This window comes from Ochotona princeps, chromosome 20 (genome assembly GCF_030435755.1).
Source record: "Ochotona princeps isolate mOchPri1 chromosome 20, mOchPri1.hap1, whole genome shotgun sequence".
Taxonomy (NCBI): domain Eukaryota; kingdom Metazoa; phylum Chordata; class Mammalia; order Lagomorpha; family Ochotonidae; genus Ochotona; species Ochotona princeps.
Genome location: NC_080851.1, coordinates 26423150 through 26433275, shown reverse-complemented (window position 1 = coordinate 26433275; position 10126 = coordinate 26423150).

Sequence of the window (10126 nt, the reverse complement as noted above, 5' to 3'; positions counted from 1 at the left end):
ATACACAAAAATCACTTAAGTGCAAATCACAGATCCCAAAATGGCATAATTTAAAAAACAAAAAATTGGCAATAAATGTTGGGAAGGTTGTAGTAAGACTGAAATATGCGTTTATTGCTATTAGGAATATGGAATGGCTCAGCTACTTTGGAAACAAATTTGGAGTTCCCTCATATTTAGAGTTATAATGACCCATTAGCTCCACTTCCAAGTATTGAGTTGAAACATGAGAAATATAGATGAAATTGCATGTGAGCATAGCAGCATTATTCATAACAAATAAAAAACGCCCATGACAGAAATGTCTTTCAATTGTGAATGGATTAAATACATGCAAAGAATGGAATAGTATTCAAGAGTAAAAAAGAACGCAATCCTTGATCTTGAAAACATCACACTCAGCGAATGAAATTAAGTCACAAATGGCCACATACCATGTGTTTCCATTGAGCAAAACATGCAGATACAGCCAGTCTATGGAGACAGAAAGTAGGTTAATGGTTGCTGACGGCTAGGGGAGGCGATGATGGGGAACGACTGCCAGTGAGCACAGGGATCCTCCTGGGGATGATACACATGTTCTGGAAATAGTAGTGATGGTTGCACAACTTTATAGATGTTCTAAAAAAACCCACTAAAATGTACAATTAAAAAATAAAGTTGGAAATGCCACACACAAAGAGCCAACCACTGGGAAAGAAGAAACAGGGAGGCTTCCTGGAGGATGGGTAGATGTGGATGACAATAACCTGGCACAGGTGGTGAGGATCAGATGAATGCCCTCACACCTGAAAGGACAGAAGGACAAAATCTACCACCAGGAACGTCACTGCAGGAGGCATGCCCCCTGTCCCCGCTACCACTGTCTGGGTCCTAGGTCTGATGAAACTAAGATAACACAGAAGGGAGTCCCTGGTGAAACCCACACAGAAAAGTCCAGATCAAAAGGCCTTGGTTGAATAGTATGACTCAGCAAGTTCAGGGACTCTAGGGCCAAGGTGCCCATGCCTTCCTCATTCCAGAAAAAAGGATGAAGTTTTCAACCAGCAACTGGATGCACATCTTGTCCTGACTTCTTACTGGGTGCAGGAATTTTGGAAGTTGGCTCCCTGTTGATTCCATCAGATCCAGACTGGCCTTTTTGTGGCTTGTTTTAAGAAGAAAAGAAGTAGTAACAAGAACAGTGCCAGGCAGAGTTCTAGGCATTGGAGATGTTGCAGTAAACAGAAGTAACCCAAGACCGTCCCCCTGTGGAATTTACACTCTATTTGGATGGCTAAATGCCAACCCCTGTCCCTTTACACATACTCATTACATTCTTCCCACACTGGGTAAATGAGCTACTATTATAATTCCCACACAGCAAAGGAAGCTAAAGCTCGGAGAGGTTCCCATACGAACCTACGCTCACACTGTAACATAATGGGCAGGATTTGAATCCAAACAATTGGCTCTGGGAGCTGACCATGGGCTACCAGATCCACAGTTCTTAACTGAGATGCACCCGAGGGCCTAAGGGAATAGAGGACGCTACAGAATCTTCTAATTTTGGAGGAGACACAGAGACATCTTTCAGGCATATGAACTAGTTCTAAGTAGTTTGGAATGAAACAAAAATTACATTTTTTTTGATCTTGGGATATTGTGAAATATTTTTTCTTCAAAAAATTCACATAAAATGCATGCAGATAAGTTCATTTTGATGCAAAAAAACCCTTTAATCATGCATTGTGTTTTTCATAATTCACATTTTCTATGAATTTTTTGAAGACCCCTTGATACATTAACAGGGAACTGGATCAAAAGTAGAGCAGCCAGGACTTGAATTGATGCCCATATGGGATTCTGGCACTACAGGCTTTACCCACTGTGGCACAGCACCAGTCCCAGTAACAAATTTTTTAAAGTTTCTTTGAGTAAATGTTGGCTAGCAAATATATATATATTTTTTACCTTTAATATGTCCTTTGCTGGCCTTATCACTGAAAGCTATTGTTGCCAAGAAATAAGTAAGATTCTGCAAAAGCAAGTATTTTCTTTCTGCAGGTTGAAAGTATCCTTTCTGGGGTCAACACTGTGGCATGGCAGGTTAAGTTCTGAGTTCAGGTCTAGGTTGTTCCACTTGTGATCCAGCTCCCATCTAATGTGCCTGGGAAAGTAGCACAGAGTGGCCTAAATGCTTGGGCCCCTGCACTCATTTGGGAGACTCCTGGTTCCTGGCTACGGTGTAGCCCAGCCTTGGCCATTGTGGTCATTTAGTAATGAACCAGCAGATAGAAGATCTTTCTTTCTCTTTTAATTTCTCTGTGTCTCCCCATCTTCCTATAACTCCTCCTTTCAAATAAATAAAATAACTCTTTAGAAAGAAAATGTTGTCTCTATTAAATGTGCGTACGTTTTCTTGATGGTTTCTTCAGTTACGTGTTTTAATGGGTTTACCAGGGCTTTTACCTGGTATCAGTTATGAGCTGGTTTTGAACCTGTTCAGTGACACATCATCCAAGACGGTTACTGACCTCTCCCTTCTTTGGGGGACAGATTGCTTTCTGTTCCAATTGGTGTTGTTATCCATGCTCATGCAGCACTAAGGAAAGTGGTTCCACTGCTTAATACAGCAATAATGTTTTGTCATGGAAACCAGGTGTGTGTGATGGCTCTGCCTGGCAATTATTTGCTGAATGTTTCAAAGTTGGAGACCATTGAATGCAGGATATCTGAGCGAAATATCTGGAAATGGAACAACAATCATTCGAGATGCTGGTTCAGTGCATATTTGTTCCAGGTATTCTTGCAAAGAGCTCTGAAGAGTACAATGACTTTTAGCTGGGATCCTAAATCCTACTGGGGTTTAAAACTTTGATTCATGACTTGATTTCTGGGACATCCGATTTGTTCTTTTTCAAACGTGCTTGATCATTTTTTATATTTTCAACATCTGCATACATTTTCCAAACTGTGTCTAAGAACTCCAGTATCTCGATTATGTATGAGTCTCTTTCTATTCTCTGTTGTTTCTGCTGGTTTTGCTGATGATCTCGGATTTCCTTGGGTGTTCAGTTATTTTTTTGGTTGTGTGCTTCTCATTGTGGGGGCAAGGGGTGCTTTGAGGCCAAGAATAAAGTAAGCCTTTGTAGAAAATCCTTTGTATGTGGGCACATGCTAAAGCTGTACTGTTGATCCGGAAGCCAGGAGGCAGGAACTGAATCTAAGTTTCCCATGTGGATGGCAGAGGCCTAAGCACTCGGGCCATCTTGTGCTGCATTAATAGGAAGCCCATTAATAGGAAGCCAGTACAGGAGGCCAGCGTCACAGGTGACGGCTCAACCTGCTGTGTTGCAACACTGGCCTCAGCAACAATTTGTATTCAGTTGATGACTCTGGGCTGTCACAACCATCTGGGAAATGAGCCAGCAGATAGAAGATTTTTCTCTCTGTGTTATCTGTAATGCTGTCAAATACATAAATATTAAAATATGTTCATGTTGCGTGGACATGGTGTAAATTTTGAGTGAAAATTCATTTGAGGGCTACTTTGTCTTTTAAAAGAATCTCTTGGGGTGGGCTTTTCTCCACCTGATTCACCCAGGATAGAGTCAGTGTTGGCTCTCTATTTCTGGTTCAGTCCGATCCAGGGGTACCTTCGTATTATGGGGGGCTTTATATTGTTTTCCCCATTTGCCATAGCTTTGATATATTTCCTTTCACCCAGCAAATAGTTGGTGCAGGTATTGCTGGACTGATAGCTGACCTCAGGGTAGAGGCATTGCCACTTGCGTCTATGAGCACATATTTTTGCTCAGGTATCTTTTTTGTTCATCAGATCTTCCTTGTCTCAAAAGATAAGTATTTTCATATTTTTTTCAGCATTTTAAACTGCTTTCAGTGGAAGGGCTGATCTGCATAACCTAACTTGTCCCGACAAAAAATAGCATATATATTTTTTTAAACAGCTGCATACTTTTCTGTTAGATGCATGTACCAGTGTTATTCAGTCACTCTTACGATAGACATCTAGGTTGCCTTTAAATCTTTCACTGTTATAAATAATACTGCATCCACCAAGTATACATCATACATGCATAATTTAGACATACACACTTTTATTTTTTGTGTGATAATTGCTTAGAAGCAGATTTTTTTTCTCAGAACTGTACTGCACACTTTTTATTTTTGCTTCTTTACTTTTGAGAGTGATCACTAAGTTCCCTTGCATTGCTGTGGCAGTATTTGAGTGTTTCACGGAGGCCTTCAGAGTTATTTTGGGGTAGGCAGTTCTCAAATGCTGTCTTCGCTTGCAGCTGTAAGGCTGTGATGCTGGCAGAGACCTCCCTGAGTTGGACCATGACTGCTTTTAAAACTACTATGAGTATCACCCTCAGTTCAGTCACTTCCTTAAACCCCATAGCATCTTGACTTTAAAAAGATCTGAACTCACTGAGGACACAGATTACACTGGAAATTAATAACTAAGCTGCTCCATGAAGGATCTGGGCAGAGAGATGTGAAAAGCCACTAAACTCATGATCTGGGAACTGACTTCTACAATGCAAAATGTGTCCACATAAGTTTAGACATTTTGCTTGAAAGTCTTACCCTGGAATAAGACTTTGTCTACTTTACAAATATGTGGAGTTTCAAAAAAAATTTTTTTTTTTAGTTTTACTTAATTTTGTTGGAAAGGCAGATTTCCAGAAGAGAAGGAGAGACAGACAGAAAGATCTTCTATCTGCTGGTTCACTCTCCAGGTATCAGCAGTGGCTGGAGTTGAGCCAGTCTGAAGCCAGGAGCCAGAAACTCCTGGGTCTTTCAGATGAATGCAGGGTCCCAAGGCTCTTGGTCATTCTCCACTGCTTTTCCAGGACATAAACAGGGAGTTTAATCGGACATGAAGCTACCAGAACATGAACTAGGGCCCACATGAAGTCTGGCAATTACAAGCGGAAGATTAGTCAACTGAGCCATTGCACCAGGCCCAAAAAGAAGTGGGACTTATTGGTTACTTCTGGCAAACCCTTTAACTCAGGCAACATGAATGTATCTTAATAGTCATTGAGAATGTTACATATATATGTGTGTGTGCATAGAGATCTCCTATCTTCGGGTTCATTTCCAGAAGATGCGACAGCCCGGAGCCAGGAACTTTAGCTTTCCCATATGGGTGGCAGAGACTTAAGCATTTGGGCCATATTGTGCTGCATTCCTAGACCATTAGCACGGAATGCCAGAGTCCTGGGTGGCAGCTCAACCTGCTATGCTACAATGCTGACCACAGGAACAATTTTTAAGCAGTTACTAGTGTTATGTACCAATTCCCACTTTCCAACATTCATATGTTGAAGTTTTAACTCCCAATACCTATTAATGTGACTATGCTTTGAGATAGTCTTGTAAGGGATACTTAAGGTAAAATGAGGCTATTACAGAAGGCCCTAACCGTAACTGATTGTTGCTCTCGTAAGAAGAGGTAAGGACGCAGACATACACAGAGCGAAGACCTTTGGGAGACTGTAGACGTTCGTAAGCTCAGGGGTGAGACCTGATAAGAAATCAAGCCTGCCAGAACTTTGATATCAGATACCCAGGCTCCAGACCTGCGAGAAAATACATTCCTGTGGCATTAGCCACCCAATCCAGGATACTCTGTTAGGACAACCTTGCCAGGGCTGGTGGGCCAAGAAATTGTTGGTAATATCTGATTTTGAAACAAAGAAAATGTGGTAGGTAGGACTCTGATCTGTCTCTTCTTATTTAAATATGGTTCCCAAGGAGTCCAAGGAGTCCACAAAATCATTCAATTATAGGATGAGTTAAAAAAAAAACTTTCGTAATTATACTTTTTCATTCTGCTTATCTCTTATGAAAATAGCTTGATAACTGGTGTAATGGATACAACATTACCTGGACCTTTTCCAGGATGAATGTAAATGAGAGAGAAGCACTCACTTTTGCTCCATCCTGGGATGTGGAATCCAGACACGCCCTTGTCCCAAGGCTCCTCGTATGATTGGCCTTTAGTGGGGCCTGAGTGGTACCTGCTATTTTTTTTTAGAGATCTATTTATTTTTATTGGACAGTCAGATTTACAGAGAAAAGGAGAGATAGAGAGGAAGATCTTCCATCTACTGGTTCATTCCCCAAGTAGCTGCAACAGCCGGAGCTGAGCTGATCTGAAGCCAGGAGCCAGGAGCCAGGAGCTTCTTCTGGGCCTCCCATGCAGGTGCAGCATTCCAAGACTTTGGGCCATCCTTTATGGCTTTTCCAGGCCACAAGCAGGGAATTGGGTGGGAAGTGGAGCAGCTGGGACATGATACGGGGTTCCGGTGTGTGCAAGGTGAGGACTTGAGCCACTAGGCTATTGCGCCAGGCCCTGAACCTGCTATTCTTAAGGAAGATGTGGTTGGAGCCAATCCTCTCCTTGAAGGTGTGCTGAGCGACCGGCCCCTAGATTCTGAATTCCTCACTATATCTCACTCAGCAGATGAAAGTGGAATTTGGCCCAGAGGAAATGAAATCAAGAGGGCATGCCGGGATTGTCCACAGAATCCCTGTTTGCTAGCAGATTGGAGGGTAGCCCATTGCTTCTCAACCTTTTGGCTAAGATCAAATGAGGAGTATTTCATTTGGGTACCATTCCCAAAATCTTGATACATGTTTCTTGAAACAGAAAAACAACTTGCTTTTGCTTAATAAAATTTTCCACTTATTTTCAGACTGTGATGAAAAGATATTTTACAGTCTTTGAGAATAATTTTCAGCATTTTTAATTTCATATTCTTCTAACCAAAGGAATTTACCTGTGTAAAATATGGTGGAAAAGATCTCATGTGTAAGGTATTTTTGTATTATTGAGAATGTAATCTCCTCTGGGTTATATTCTGTTGGAATCTGCTCCTGTTTTGGTGACCAAAATAATTGCTCAGTAATTGCAAATAATTGCTCTAAGTCATTCACATTGTACACATGTCAAACCACCAGACCCCTGTGATTGTAGAGCCCATAATTGTTCTGAAAACATAAAGTGATTATATAAACTTAAATAAGGATACACTTCTTAAAATTTAATTAATTAGCTAATTGTATTTGAAAGGCAGAGAGAGAGAGAGAGTGAGAGAAAAGAAATATTGCATGTTCCGATTAAGTCTCCAAACACTTGAAACAGTTAGGGCTGAGCCAGGTCAAAGCCATGAGCTTGAAACCTCATTTGAGACTCCCTTGTGGGTGGCAGGGATATGACCTCTTGAGGGTCTCTCAAGGTCTGTATTCTCAGGCAGCTGGAATAGGTGAGCAGAGCTGGGATGCAAACCCATGCCATGTCTGATAAGAGTCACTGACTTCCCAAGTAATGGCTTAACTGCTCTGCCAAATGCCCTCCTCAAATAAGGATACATGTTCAACTATTTAGGTCTCTAACTTCATGAAAATCCTGGCTGATAGCAAAGAACTTGGAATTCCCCTACAACCTCTTTCCAGTTCAAGGTGAAGCACAATCCTGAACAGTATATTGCAACATGATTTTCAACGTTTTGAAATAGTTTTAAAATGACACAAAAACTCAAAGAACTTCTACACTGAGAGATCTCACTGCTCTTTTGCCAATTGTTCCAGGAATGCCCTTCATGGCAGCATGACCCAGTGCGATGCCCTATGATGCTTTGAGTGTCTTTCAATTCAGGAAACTCATAATCCTTTCTTGACTATCATTTCTAGATGATGGGTGTAGAATGTGCCTCGATGTAGGGAGTCTGAAGCGGCCTCATACATACACATACATTTTTGTAGGACTATCAGAAAATTAATGCTAAGTCCTTTTTTTGCATCCTGATTGGATGGTGCGTGATCTCATGCTCATGATGGTATACTTGAATAAGGTGATTTTTGCCAAGCTAATCCACTGCCAAGTTAGTCTTCTCCCATTATAATGAATGTCTTTTTTGGAGAGGTACTGTTAGACTATGTAAATAGCCCATTTATCTTCTAACTTTTGGCCCACAAATTTTGGCATTCATTATGCTTCTTGCCTGAATTAATTATTACTATAATCAATGCCAAATGGGGATTTTCTATTTACATTATTTCTTCTACATTTAATACTTGGCATTCCGCTAGAAAAGAACGTTCTCCTCTCTCCATGTACTCATGGTTTTGTTTAAAACCTGCATGGACACAATAATATTTTATTCAGTGAGCTACTACCCGTTCCCATCACTGTTTATTCTAAACTCAAGTTGTCCCAGATTTTCCTAGTGGTTGGCTCTTCAAACTGGCTTCTTGGTTTTTTTGATATACCTTCATCACTTATTGAGTATTCTTTTACTTCCTGGCCCTGAATTCAGTAATTTCTGCTAGGCCTTTTCTGTGACTCGGAATGATTTCTGGACATGGTAAGCCAGGCCTGCTTGTTGTGGTTGGCTTCCTGCTGTTATGGGGAGCTCTCTCTCCGCTTTTTTGTTTTTTTAAGATTTATTTATTTTTATTGCAAAGTCAGATAGACAAGAGAGGAGGAAAGACAAGAGAGGAAGATCTTTTGTCTGCTGATTCACTCCCCAAGTGGCTGGAGCTGAGCCAATCCGAAGCCAGGAGCCCAGAGCCTCTTCCAGGTCTCCCATATGGGTGCAAGATCCCAAGGCTTTGGGCTGTCCTCAACGGCTTTCCCAGGCCACAAACAGGGAGCTGGATGGGAAGAGGGGCCACTGGAATTAGAACCAGCATCCATATGGAATCCCCATGCATGCAGGCCAGGACTTAAGCTACTTGGCTATCGAGCCCAGAGGATCTCTTAGTGAACAGAATATTTCTAGGTTGCAGAAACATCTAGATTCACTTTTGTATCTCCTCATCTAAAGAAATGCATAAGTGAGCCTAAGCAATCCTTCCTCCTTAGCATGTTTAACATTCTCTTACCTGACAGCAAGAAGCTTCCCTTCATAATCCTCAACATATTACTTATTTGCTCAGTGCACCTCTTGCATACAATCCTCTAGCCTGAAGATCCACTACACCCAACTACCTTTGGGCTGTCCTTTCGTGGGCATCTCTGGTGACTTTTTACATGAACTGTTAAGGAGTTGGTGTGATGGTACTGAACGTCAAGCTGCTGCCTGTGACACTGACATCCCATGTGAGGACTGGTTCAAGTCTTGACTTCTTAGCTTCTGATTCTGCTCCCTGCTGATGCACCTGGGAGGGCAGAAGAAGATGGGTCAAATACTTGGGCCACTGCTACCCACGTGAGAGACCTAGGCGGAGTTCCGGGCTGCTATCTTTAACCTAACTCAGCCCTGGCAGTTGTGGTCACTTGAGGAATGAATCAGTTACATAGAAAATTCATTCTCTCTCTCTCTGTATGTGTGTTTGTGTAATGCTACTTTTCAAACAAATAAATACATCTTGAAAAATAAATGAACTATTAAGTATAGAACAGACATTGAGGAAGAAAAGGAAGAGAAACATAAAAGGAAGGAAAAATGAAAGAAGAGACGTTAATTATATTTCTGATCATAGCTAAATATCTGAATCAGTGAAACACATCTGAGTGTAAAGGTAGTTGTTGGGGGAGGCTAGCGTATATTGCAATAATAAAGACTTTGTAATCTTAGGGGTCTCTAACAACACTTGTCCTGAGTGGTTTTTGCAAGGTGACAGTTTTCTGTGAGGTCACCCAGTGCTCTGCTCTGGTGACTTGGATCTCACTGTCCCTGTGTCCCAGAACATGTCTCAGCACCTGTCTTCAGGGATCACTGAGGTGAGTGATGACAACAGAAGATGACCAGCTCCTCCCCAGGGGAGGCAAACACACTCTCCGGAGGTTAAAGGAAGTCTCATGACCATACATTGTTTCCACAGGCAAGCAGCAATTATCTTCAGCTGCCCCTGACAGAACAGAAAGTCCTCACAAGCACAGGGATCGCAGCACAAAAGTATTTTCCTCCAAACTGTTTGGAAAAACTAGCAAACTTCAGACCACTCACATTCACTTTCTAAAGAAGACTTGTCTTGCAATAGCCATGAACATTTTTGAAATCCAAGGTCAAGCTTATGCTCCAAGCACTAAGAAAATCATGGAGAGATTATATACTTTGAATATATCAGGAACTTAAATATGAATTTCCGGGGTGGGGGCAGGAGG